The following is a 13,638-nucleotide window of genomic DNA, read 5'->3' as shown; positions in this document are numbered from 1 at the left end:
AGAAAATAAAAAAAAGGCAAAGACAGGAAAAAGTAAAGACATAGAAGACGCTGGTAGGGTACAGTGTCTTACACCTGTAATTCCAGCACTTTGGGAGGCTGAGGTAGGTGGATCACTTGAGGTCAGGAGTTCAAGACCAGGCTGGCTAACATCGTGAAACCCTGTCCCTTCTAAAAATACAAAGGTTAGCTGGATGTGGTGGCACATGCCTGTAATCCTAGCAACTTGGGAGGCTGAGGCAGGAAAAGGCTTGAATCCAGGAGGCAGAGATTGCAGTGAGCAGAGATCGAGCCGCTGTACTCCAGCCTGGGTGACAGAGTGAGATTCTGTCTACAAAAAAAGAAGACAAATCAAGGAACTCTAGATTCAGTCTTCAGTCTCCTACATTTCAGAAAGAAAGAACCATGAACATGGAAGAAAGAAAATAATAAAGGTACGAATATAAGAAAATTTTCTGAAGCTGAATAACATTACAATGGCAATGAATGACATTGTAATTAAAATGAGGTACTGAGTGCTTAGCACAATAAGTCAAGAACATAGATTTATTCCTACATATAGCATGAAAGTTCACAATACTGAAAATGAGGAAGATCCTAAATATTCCAAAGGAGAAAAAAACAGGACATCTACAAAGAAGCAAGAATCAGAATAACAATAGCAACTGTAAGTGCTAGAAGTTAGTGGAAAAGACCTCAAAATTCTGTGAGAATGATTATCAAGAGATCAATACCCAACAAAACGATCATTTGAACATGAGAGTAAAGCCAAAATATTTTCAAGACTCAAAAGGATTTCATGCAAACCATTTCTTAGGAATTTACTTTCAGATATGCTCTAGAAACATGAAGAGCAAAATCAGGAAAAAGATAAGATCTAAGCAATAGTGGATTCAATGTAGGAGAATAGTTAAGGGATCCCAGAGATTCCTTCAGCAAGTAGTCCAAACTGGAGCAGGAAGACAGGAATCCCAAGAAAGAGATCTCCAGGGAAAATGGACACCTAATATTTGTTATGAAGAATTTAGAAATAATTGGGAATATAAAAAAGGCAATTGACAGAATAAACATAAAGGAAAGCTAATGAGAAATTCCAGAAAAAAACAGAAAGCTTAACAAAGGTAAAACTTCAATTATTGGCCAGGTGTGGTGACTCACACCTGTAATAATAGCACTTTGGGAGGCTGAGGCAGGTGGATCATCTAAGGTCAGGCATTCGAGACCAACCAGACCAACAAGGTGAAACCCCATCTCTACTAAAAATACAAAATTAGCCAGGCATGGTGGCTCATACCTGTAATCCCAGCTACTTGGGAGGCTGAGGCAGGAGCATCACTTGAACCTGGGAGGTGGAGGTTGCAGTGAACCAAGATCACGCCATTACACTCCAGCCTGGGCAACAAGAGCAAAATTCCATCTAAAAACAATAAAACCAAAACCCAAAAACTTCAATTATAGTGCATATGCTATTTGAATCAGTAGAGAACAATATTGCCTGGTCATAAAAATGATTGTGGCTTACTGATATTTAGCTGTTGAGCTTAACCAATAAGCAATACAAAGAAGACTAAGTTATGTTTTCAGAGCAAAATGTAACCATTATACTTCTTCAAAATATAAAAGTAAATTTGGATGAACAGTATTATAGGGGAAGAAATGAGAGGAGACCAGCTAGAGGAATAAAAACAGAGGTACTGATAAGAAACCAAGAAATGTTATCTATAGTAAATGGAAGAAGAGATAAAGGGATTGTCTTTACAGTGATAAAAATGGTCAACAGAGGCCAGGCAGGGTGGCTCACGCCTGTAATCCCAGCAGTTTGAGAAGTTGAGGTGGGAGGATCACTTGAGGTCAGGAGTTCGAGACCAGCTTGGCCAATGTTGTGAAACCCCATCTTTACTGAAAATACAAAAATTTGCTGTGCATGGTGGTGGGCATCTGTAATCCCAGCTACTCAGGAGGCTAAGGCAGGAGAATTGCTTGAACCCGGGAAAGGGAGGTTGCAGTGAGTCCAGATGAAGCCACTGCACTGTAGCCTGGGCAACAGAGCAAGACTCATCTCAAAAAAAAAAAAAAAAAAAAAAAAAAATTAGAGGCAAAAATATTGTCTATATTTTTTTATTTTATTTATTTTTTTAAAATTTTTAAATATTTTTTATAAAGATGGGGTTTCACCATATTAGTCAGGCTGGTCTTGAACTCCCGACCTCAGGTGATCCGCCCGCCTTGGCCTCCAAAATGCTTGGATTACAGGCGTGAGCCACCATGCCCGGCCCGTCTATAGTTATTAATAAGGAAAATAAAACTTTGAGGGTAGAATAGTTGTTTTGATAAAAATTTCGAACTACATTATTTTCTTTATATTTTGCAATAATCTTAGATTGAAAGAAAAGTTGCAAAAAATAGTACAGAGATTTCCCATATGCCTTTCATTCAGATTTCCTTCATGTTACCATTTTACATAACCATACCTCAATGATGGAAACCAGGAAATTAACATCAAAACACTACTATTAACTAAACCTTCAGACCCTCTCTGAGTTTCACTAGTTTTTTTTTTTTTTTTTTTTTTTTTTCCCCTCTCATGCTTTTTCTTTGCTAGGATTCAACCCAGGAACCCATAGCTCATTTAGCAGTCATATATCTTTAGTCAGCACCCATCTGAGACAATTATTCAGTCTTTTCTGGTCTTCCGTAACTTTGACACTTTTGAAGAGTAAGTTATTTTGCAGACTGTGTCTCAGTTGGGTTTTTCTGATGTTTTCTCCTTATTAGAGTGAGGTTATGCATTTTTGCAACAAGACCGCAAGGGATGCCATGTCCTTCTCAGTGCCCCATATCAGGTTGGGCCGTGTATGATGTCAAAATGGCTTATTACTGTTCAAGTTAACCTTGATCCCTTGGTTAAGATGGTGTCTGCAGTGTCCCTTCACCATAAAGTTACTTTTCCTTGATAATTAATATCTTCGGAGAGATGCATTGAGAATATGCTCATGTCCTATTTTCTCCTCACTTTTGCCACCTTTAGCATCCATCAGTGAGTCTTTGCCTAATCATGCATTTTCAATTCCTTGTTCCTCTCACATTAATTGGAATTCTTCTGTAAGGAAGAGTAGTCTACCCAATATGTGTTTTTTTGTTTGTTTGTTTGTTTGAGACAGAGTCTCGCTGTGTCACCACGATGGAGTGCAATGGCACAATCTCAGCTCACTGCAACCTCTGCCTCCCAGGTTCAAGTGATTCTCCTGCCTCAGCCTCCTGAGTAGCTGGGACTACAGGGCATGTACCGCCATGCCCGGCTAATTTTTGTATTTTTAGTAGAGTGTGGTTTCAACATGTAGGCAAGAATGGTCTTGATCTCTTGACCACGTAATCTGACCCCCTCATCCTCCCAAAGTGCTGGGATTACAGGTGTGAGCCACCATGCCCATCCCATATATGGTATTTTTAATTTTTAACTTTTTATAGAGACAGAGTCTTGCTCCGTTGCCCAGGCTAGAGTGCAGTGTTATTATCATACCTTACTGCAGCATGGAATTCATGTGCTCAAGGGATCCTCCTGCTTTAACCTCTCAAAGTGCTGTGATTCCAGGTATTTATTCAATTATTTGTTTGTACCAGTATGGACTCATGCATATTTATTTTATTCTATGGTCACAACTTAATACTGTCATTATTTATTTTCTTGCTCAATTTGTTCTAGCTTTCTCTATCAGGAGCTCCTTCAGGTTTGTGCCTGCATCCTTTTGATGTTCCTTTATCAGTTTCTGAGTACTTGCTTACTTTCTGTAATCAGAAGATGTTCCAGGTTCATCTTTCATTTTTCCTGCCTCAGCCCTGGATTCAACTATTATTTTCCAAAGATACCTCGTTCCTTTTATTAGAGAATAATAGATTTATCTATCTATCTCTCTGGCTATCTTTATATATGTTACAAACCATAAGTTCACTGTTATTCCGGCAAATCTAATCCAACACCATAGCGATCCTTCTAAACTTTCCCCCCCTTTTTTTTTATTGGTAACTTCCTTCTGGAACCTTGAGAAATGTGGCTTTCAATATTAACAGTATATTTACTTACTTTTCTTTTTTTCTTTTTTTTTTTTTGAGACGGAGTTTCACTCTTGTTACCCAGGCTGGAGTGCAATGGCGCGATCTCGGCTCACCGCAAACTCCGCCTCCTGGGTTCAGGCAATTCTCCTGCCTCAGCCTCCGGAGTAGCTGGGATTACAGGCACGCGCCACCATGCCCAGCTAATTTTTTGCACCTTTAGTAGAGACGGGGTTTCACCATGTTGACCAGGATGGTCTCGATCTCTTGACCTCGTGATCCACCCGCCTCGGCCTCCCAAAGTGCTGGGATTACAGGCTTGAGCCACCGCGCCCGGCCCCTTCATTACTTTTTAAACATCTTTATCAGTGTCATAATATACCATGAAATTCACTCCTTTCAAGCGTAATGGTTTTAGTGTATTCACAGAATTCAGATTCCAAACACAATCTGAGTTTAGAACATATTTGTTACCCCAAAAAGGAACCCTGAACTCACTCCCTGTTACCCCTCATCCTTCAGCTTTATGCATTTACTAACCCACTTTCTGTCTCTGTGGATTTATCTATTTTAGACATAACATATAAATGAAGTCATACAACATATGCTCTTTTGTGACTGACTTCTTTCACTTATCATAACATTTTCAAGGTTCATCCATGCTGTACTATGTACCAGTATTTCATTCTTTTTATTGCTGAATATTCCATTGTATGAATAGACACATTTTGTTTATCTGTTCATTAGGCAATAGACAAGTGGGCAATTTCCAATTTTTGCCTATTGCTAAAAGCACCATTTAGAAAAATGTCATTTTTTGCTCTCTGATTTAGATGCCAGTTTTAAAATCTACTAAATTTTAGATATGTACTCAGGCCTATTTTGGGGCTTTCTATTCTGTTTTACTGGTCTATTTATGTGGTACTATCACACTTTTAAACATAGAAGATTTATAGTACAATATATTTTTCATTTGAGACCAAGTCTCGCTCTGTCACCAGGCTGGAGTGCAGTGGTGCAATCTCAGCTCTGATTCTCCTGCCTCAGCCTCCTGAGTAGCTGGTACTACAGGCACGCGCCACCAAGCCCAACTAATTTTTGTATTTTTAGTAGAGATAGGGTTTCACCATGTTGGCCAGGATGCTCTCGCTCTCTCGACCTCATAATCTGCCTGCCTTGGCCTCCCAAAGTGCTGAGATTATAGACTTGAGCCACGCGCCCAGCCAGTACGATACATTTTAATGTCCTCTAGAGCTACCCAGCTCTTACGCTTTTCTTCATTGTTTTCCCAGCTATTCTTGGATATCTGTTTTTCCATGTAAACTTTGACATCAACTCATCTAAAAAAGTTTATTAGTGGGTGGGGCTTTGTTGCTCTAATCCCAGCACTTTGAGAGGCTGAGATGGGGCCATCATGACCAATGTGGAGAAACTGTCTCTAATAAAAATGCAGAATTAGCTAGGCGTCATGTCACGTTCCTGTAATCTCGGTTACTTGGGAGGCTGAGGCATGAGAATTGCTTGAACCTGGGAGGTGGAGCTTATAGTGAGCTGAGATCACGCCATTGCACTCCAGCCTGGGTAACAAGAGCCAGACTCTGTCTCAAAAAAAAAAAAAAGCTTATTAGTATGACATTAGGTTTTAAATTAAGTTAGCAAAAATGACATCTTTATATTGTTGAGTCACCCTATGCAAGAATAGGAGCTGTCCCTTCCATTTATTCAAGAAAGTTTTTGTGTCTTTCAGAAATGTCAAATTGCATTTTTAAATGTGCTTGTTTTTTAACTACTTAGGGACTGTACTGAGTTTTTTGGAACATGATACTATACAAACTGGATAAAATGTATGTCACATTGTCTGCAGAAAAAAGACCAATATCTTAAATGCTAATCTGACTTGCATAGTAAGTAATGTTTTAAAAGCCTGTATCCTGATTGACCAGTGCCTTTGATGAAGTTTTTATCAATCTCAGCTGTAGAAGGATGCTTTGGGCAGCCAGGAAATGCCAGAGATACAGGATTATTTTCTTTTTTGGATCTTCCTCACAGTGCTCTGCAGGAAGCCAGATCTTTCCCACCTAAACCATAAAACTTCTTAAGATAAACAGTTTCTCTCTTCTTGAAGAGAGGGAAAGGGAGGCTGATATAACCAGTGGTGTCAGTGATCTGAGATAAAAACTGTCAGAATAAAGTGAAGGAGAAGAAGTAAGCATGTTAAGTGTTTATAGCCAGGACAGAAAGCCCTTGGAATAGATCAGGCGTTGGCTATATTACAGAGAATTTACACATACACACCCACCCTTTCTGCCCTCATACACATACACACAAGTGAGGGGATGACAGAAAAAAAACCTTAGCAAGCCATAGAGAACAAAGAACTGAGCGATATAGAACAAAGACCCTCAGTAAGCCACCCTAGCTAGAGAATCTTTGCCAAGGCCTCCTCTTCAAATCAAGTCTGGTGTTCTGAGCCAAAAGCATCTCAGTACATTAGATTTCTAAGTAGTTGTAACATTTAACTATTTAGGAAATTTTATCTATTGCTGATATTCAAATTATTTTGAGAATACTGTTTACTGCGAGTCCTAGTTTAAAGATCTGAGAGGGCTATATGAAAAATGCAAATCTGGCTAGGTCCTGCTGCCCATGAGTCCCTGGCAGGGATGGACAGTTTGCATTTCGTTTATCTGCACTCATTGTGTCTGGAAGAGAGAAAGGAACACTGACTATATGACTGATGCTCCAAATAGAGGGTTTGCCTCCAAACCTCACCTGCAGTTCAGGCAGAGTAAGATTTAGGTGAGCTCATTAATCCTAGACACAAGCTCTGAAGCTGTAGGATCAAAAGACCACCCAAAGAGGCTGACTCCCACTTCTAGATCTGCTCCTAATTTGCAGTGCAACCAAAGGCAAACCCTTGCTGTGTCTTGTTTTCCCTTTCAGAGCTCTCAGATGAGAATGATGATGTGTGTCCTACCTACATTTCTGGCATTTAGGAAGAGGAGACAATAAATGTGAAAATGCATTAAACTGAATTAAAAGTGCTATCTAAATGTAAGAGGGATTCAGTGAATTGTGTTCCAGCATTCTTCAATGTTCTAATTAGGAAAAAAATGAACGATGACATAGCTTTCAAACATATTTGTCACAGATTTAAAAAGTATCCACTCACTTCGTGGCTGAGTCACTCTTCCAACCTCTGTTGTATGCAAGTTAGATCATTTTAAAAGAGCCGGGAAACCCTCTGTTGCACAAGCTGAAAAGACTTCCAAGCTCCCATAACTTGGCAGACAGGCTTCAGATTGTGGCTGTCCCACGTGGCTGGTAGAGTGGGCTAAGGATGAGTCAAAGGAGAAAAGTTATTGTCCCTTTGGAAAAGATTTTGTAGACTCAGAGAAGTAGAATCTGTTATATATAACTAGGGAACCAATATAATTAAGGAAAACCTCACATTTTCATCTGTCCCTCTTGCTGTAAGCATATTTGTTCTCTGAGTTCATGCCCATGGATAGTAAGCATCGTTTGGATAATTTGACACTTGGAAGTATTTCATGACATAGAGATTTGTGAAATAATTCTCTTACACAAAACCCCAAGTGAAATCTTATGCAGATAAAATAATTCAAACAATGATCTATGCTGTGACAAAAACCATCACTGCCCACACTGGAAACTGTTCCAGCTGTTTCTCTTGGTCTGAATTGGCTCCAGGTAGACAGAGCCTAAGATAAAATGGCAATGCTGGAAATACTGGTCTAGGCCCTTGGTCTGCTATTTCAGGCAGCTTTACCAACTTAGGAGAAGTGTCCCTTTTTCTAACCTCTATCAATACTGGAACAGCTTTTTTTTTTTTTTTTTTGAGACGGAGTCTTGTTCTTTAACCCAAGTTGAAGTGCAGTGGTGCGATCTTGGCTCACTGCAACCTCCGCCTCCTGGGTTCAAGCGATTCTTCTGCCTCGGCTTCCCTAGTAGCTGGGGCTACAAGCGCACGCTACCACGCCGGGCTAATTTTTGTATTTTTAGTAGGGGTTTCACCATATTGGGCAGACTGGTCTCTAACTCCTGATCTTGTACTCTGCCCTCCTAGGCCTCCTAAAGTGCTGGAATTGCAGGCATGAGCCCCCTCACTGGCCTGCTCTTATCTTTTACTATGAATACATTTGGGGTCAGAAGTCTTTTCCTTTGTATTAAAATTTCAGTCTTTTAAGTATGGAAGTGAAAGGCCTTATTTGCTATTAAGGTAAGTTCAGTCATCAGAAAACAGGTGGGGACATAATCCGTTCCTCTTGAACCTCACCATTCCTGCTATGGGGACCAGCCCCGAGAGGGAACAACATTTAGTCATTTAGGAGACTTTAGGGTCACTTGTTATTTGGGATACAAAGGCAGAGAGGAGGGGCTCTCTCACCTTCCTCCAGGGTCTGCTGCCTTATCTGGTCGGCCATCCTGGGGCTACCTGGGGCTAATTCCAGGTAGTCCTTGAGACCACACAGACTCTGGTCCAATCCCCGCCAAGGAGCCTGCATCCCACGTCCTTCGAGCTCTTCTAGGCCTCCCTAGCTCATCTCTAGTCTCTCTTTCCTTTTCTCCAAGACTCCCTAAAGGGCCTCAGAGCCCATCCCCATTTTTCTTCTCCCTCCCCAGGGCCACCTGGTCGGCCGCAGTCTCCCCACTCCCCACTCACCCAAACTTCCTTATGGAGGTCGTAGGGCTGTTACCCAGCAGCGATGTTATCCACAGACACGGGGGCCAGAGCTCCCACAGCTTTCAACCTTCTAGCATCTAGATGCCAAACTGAAGAGCAGCAAGAGGAACACTTTACAGCGCAAGGCACAGGCAGGGTCTCAGGTGAGACTGATTGCAGAGAAATTGGGCCTCGCACCACGGAGATTGGGAATGGGAGCCAGGTCATCAGCAGGCGTCAGGCTACAGCTGTGTATACCCGTGTGTGGGTGTGGGCAGGAGTTCACCCGAGGGGAACAGGACGCCAGAGTACGCTGCTGGCAATAACTCTAGACCTCGGAATACCTAACAGAGGCAAAAGAAAAACCTAAAAGCTTCCTTATGGCTAAAAAAACACTTCCCATGACACCGTTTACAGTCTTCCCCCACTTACCACTTATTCTATTAAATATAAAATATATTCGAATTTGCTTATCAGAAATAATGTTTGGTAATTTGATCAGCTTTCTTAGCGTGCTGCACATATATAGGGTCTCCCCACTGGCGAATGATCATTTGCTGATAACCTCCATATCTCTACCCACCTTTAGCTCCACAGCCGCCTGCTGGCAGCCTCCCCTCTGACGTCTCCATGATCCTGTTGCTGTTTCAGGGGCGGCACCAGCTCTCATCCAGCCGCCCCAGTTAGAGGTGTGGGTCTACACTCATGTCTGTGCCCTTCCTGCCCTTCCCTCTGCAAAAACAAGGGTAGTTCGGCCTCCCTGCATCTCGGCATCCCAGCTTCATGCTGACTTCAGACCACCACCGTCTCTACCCCGTGTCATTGGAATGCTTGCCAAACAAATGTCTGAACCCGGTCTTGCTGCAGCTGGAGAGAGAGAATGAGCTTTCTAAAGCGCACATCCCATCATACCACCCTTTGACTTGTAATTTTTGAATAGTTCTCCCATTGTTGATAGGATACAGATCAGATTCCTTTTGCGGTCAAATCCCTACTTCTCTCAAAATAATCTGCTGTTTCACCCATTGAGAGTAACTCACAATGGTCTCTGATGATCCCTTGTTTAATTTTACTCTTTCTTTCTCTTGGGCCACACGCACTGCTGAAAATTAGAGGGCTGGTTCCAGTTCAAAGCCTTCAGCTGGGCTGAGCTCCATCTGCAGTCTATTAGCCCTTCTGATCGCATTTTGTTATTCTCCTTGCACCAGAAAAAACAAACAGATGCGTCTCCCACAGTCTGTGCCTTCCCCTCAGTGTCAGAGGTTGGCTCCCAGGTGACCCCCTAGGACCTCCTCTGCAGTGGCCTTACCCTGTCGATTGTCCTGTCTCAACACTGCTCGTGATTTCTGGCCATTTCTTTCTTTCTTTTTTTTTTTTCCCTTTTTTAAATTTTTGAGACAAGGTCCCACTGTGTTGCCCAGACTGACCTCGAATCCCTGGGCTCAAGCAGTCCTCAAGCCTCAGCCTCTGGAGTAGCTGAGACTTCTTGGCCTGCCCCACCATGCCCAGCTACCAGCTGTTACCCTCTGATAAACCACCCCAGTGCCTGTCTGCCTCCTCTGTTCTGGTGATGATCTTTTAAGGTCCTAGATCCAGCACTTCATACTGGATGCTGCTTCCCAGCTCTTCCCAACGTTTGCTTCTGCCCACAGCTTCCATGACCTTCAGTATGGAACACCTCAGTATTGTGGGGACCACCTCAGCATGGGGGGTGACTCTCAGCAGACTTCCTGCCTCTGTAGGAGATACAGTGGCACACTCAGGTGTGACTTGGGGGCTTAGCCCACCTCTACATAATCCACATCAACCTCTTACCCGAGCCACCCCTAGTAAACATATATCCTAAGTGAAAGTCATGTGCTTACAGTGGAAACACAGCTCCTCCTCCAACCAGACCACTATCCTTAAGCTTCTGCGTGTAAATATTATTTTTGGTGTAGGCATTTTAATCTTGCTGTTCACATGTAATTTTGAAATATTCTACAATTTGTACATGTTCCATTTCAAATAAAACAGAATAAGTGATTTTTAAAATTTAAAGAGGTAAAAGAAACTATAAGAAAACAGAGGCTTTAAATGAGGTGGTTTCAGCCGGGCATGGTGGCTTACACCTATAATCCTAGCATTCTGGGAGATAGAGGTGGGCAGATAGCTTGTGGTCAGGAGTTGGAGACCCACTTGGCCAAGACGGCAAAACCCCATCTCTACTAAAAATACAAAAGTTAGCCAGGCATGGTGGTAGGCACCTGTAATCTCAGCTACTTGGGAGGCTGAGACATGAGAATCGCTTGAACCTGGAGGGGCAGAGGTTGCAGTGAGCTGAGATCACCCCACTGCACTCCCACCTGGGTGACAGAGTGAGACTCCATCTCAAAAAAAAAAAAAAAAAATGAGGTGGTTTCAAAAGAAGACATTGATTTTATAAAAGAGTTAACAATTAAATACATGCCAGAGTACTGCACAAACCTTTGGGGAACAGAAGACCTGTGAAAGTAGTTCCAATCTTCAACACCGAATAAGTAAATTAAGTCTGAGCATTGCTTCATATGTTTGTTGGTCATTTGTGTATTTTCTTGTTTTTTTTTTTTGCTTCAGCCTTTAGGTTCCATGGTACGTGTGCAGGAAGAAGTGTAGGTGTGTTACATAGGTAACTGTGTGCCATGTGGTTTGTTGCACAGATCAACCTGTCACCTAGGTATTAAGCCCAGCATCCATTAGCTGTTCTTGATGCTCTCCCTACCCCCGGCCCCTACTGAGAGGCCTCAGTGTGTGTTTCCCCGACATGTGTCCATGTGTTCTCATCATTTAGCTTCTACTTATAAGTGAAAACATGGTGTTTGGTTTTCTGTTCCTGCGTAAGTTTTCTGAGGATTATGGCTTCCAGCTCCATCCAGGTCCCTGCAAAGGACATGATCTTGTTCTTTTTATGGCTGCATAGTATTCCATGGTGTATATGGACCACATTTTCCTTATTCAGTCTATCATTGATGGGCATTTGGGTTGATTCCATGTCTTTGTTATTGTGAATAATGCTGCAGTGAACATACGCTGGAATGTATCTTTGTAATAGAATGATTTATATTCCTTTTGGTATATATCCAATAATGGGATTACTGGGTCAAATGGTATGTCTGCTTCTGGGTCTCTGAGGAGTCACTACACTATCTTCCACAATGGTTGAAATGATTTCTAAGGGTAAATTTTAAATTTCAAGAAGTGACTAAGTTAGAATGGTGTTTGAATTTCAACATTTGGCTTTCCTGGAAGAACTTCTTCCTAATCTCTGGGGTTCCCTGGAGGAAGCAAAATAATTTAGCAATACCACCAGGTGAGCCACTTGTAGCTGCATCTCAATTCCTTTATGTTGTGTGGAAGTTTGGCCTTAGGCCCACGGATTCCAATGCTGTCCAGTATGGTAGCACCAGCAATATGTGGCTATTTGAAATGTGGCTAGTCTGAATTAAGATGTGCTATAAGCATAAGGTACATATGGGTTTTGAAGACAGTACCAAAAATTGAAAATATCTCATTAATAATTTTATATTAATCACATGTTGAAATGATTTTTTTTTAAAGACAGCTTTTTGCTCGTTGCCCAGGCTGGAGTGCAATGGCACAATCTCGGCTCAGTGCAAGCTCGGCCTTCTGGGTTCAAGTGATTCTCCTGCCTCAGCCTCCTGAATAGTTAGGATTACAGGTGCCCACCACCATGCTTGGCTAATTTTTTGTATTTTTAGTTGAGACAGGATTTCATCATTTGGCCAGGCTGGTCTCGAACTCCTGACCTCAGATGATCCACCTGCCTCAGCCTCCCAAAGTGCTGGGATTATAGGCGTTTGAGCCACCATGCCTGGTCTGAAATAATATTTTGAATACACTGAGTTAAATAAAATAGATTATTACAATTAATTTTATTTTTTTATATTTTAAAACATGGCTACTAGAAAATTTAAAATTATGTTGCCTGCTTTATATCTCTATTAGATAGTGCTGGCCTAGTCCTAAGATACAGTTGAAGCCTCAACTGTGTCTTAATGTATCTTCCAAAGGCTTGCAGTATGTGCTACATATAACTCCCTTCCCCTACCTTGTCAATGCCTATATTAGTAATTAGAGTTCTTGACAGTAAATCCCAAATTCCATTTCACAATGTCCCCAGACGGAGATGGGCAAGTATATAGATTGAGGCCCTGGGGGAAGCACAGATATTCCAGAGTCCCGGTAGTGACTGAGTTAAGAGAGCTTTCTTTTTTCTCTTCTCACACTTCTTTTCAAGGGGTAGTCAGGAATAAACCACTACAGAATTCCTCATAAAACCACACACCATCATCATCTATTCACAAGCAAGATCCCGTTCCAACAAACAGCAATACTAAAAAAGCAAACCCAGTTGGCTGCTATCCATTAATCACTGAGAACTTGGTTATCCCTTCAGAGGGCCAAACATAGGATATTTCACTGTCATCAAGTCTAGAAGAATATTTATGCTACACTTGGACTTATGCCCAGTGACTGGGTATTAACAAGGTCATTAATCTGGATAGTGTTTTCAAGTCTAGCATCAGTGAAAATCCTGTTTGTTTAAACTGAGATTATCTTAGTTCACTGTGCTCATTACCTCTTATTAGTTTGAGAAAATACGCTTGAATTTCTCATTTATAAAATATTCTTGTTACAGAAAAACAACTTTCAGGAAGACTTGATGTTTACCTTGATAATAACTGATTATTTTTCAGAAGAGAACTTCAGTCAGGATCTTAATAATGAATAGAGGGGCCGGGCGCAGTGGCTCAAGCCTGTAATCCCAGCACTTTGGGAGGCTGAGGCGGGTGGATCACGAGGTCGAGAGATCGAGACCATCCTGGTCAACATGGTGAAACCCCGTCTCTACTAAAAATACAAAAA

This window comes from Saimiri boliviensis, chromosome 2, assembly GCF_048565385.1.
Source record: "Saimiri boliviensis isolate mSaiBol1 chromosome 2, mSaiBol1.pri, whole genome shotgun sequence".
Classification (NCBI taxonomy): domain Eukaryota; kingdom Metazoa; phylum Chordata; class Mammalia; order Primates; family Cebidae; genus Saimiri; species Saimiri boliviensis.
Note: the sequence above shows the minus strand (reverse complement) of the source record.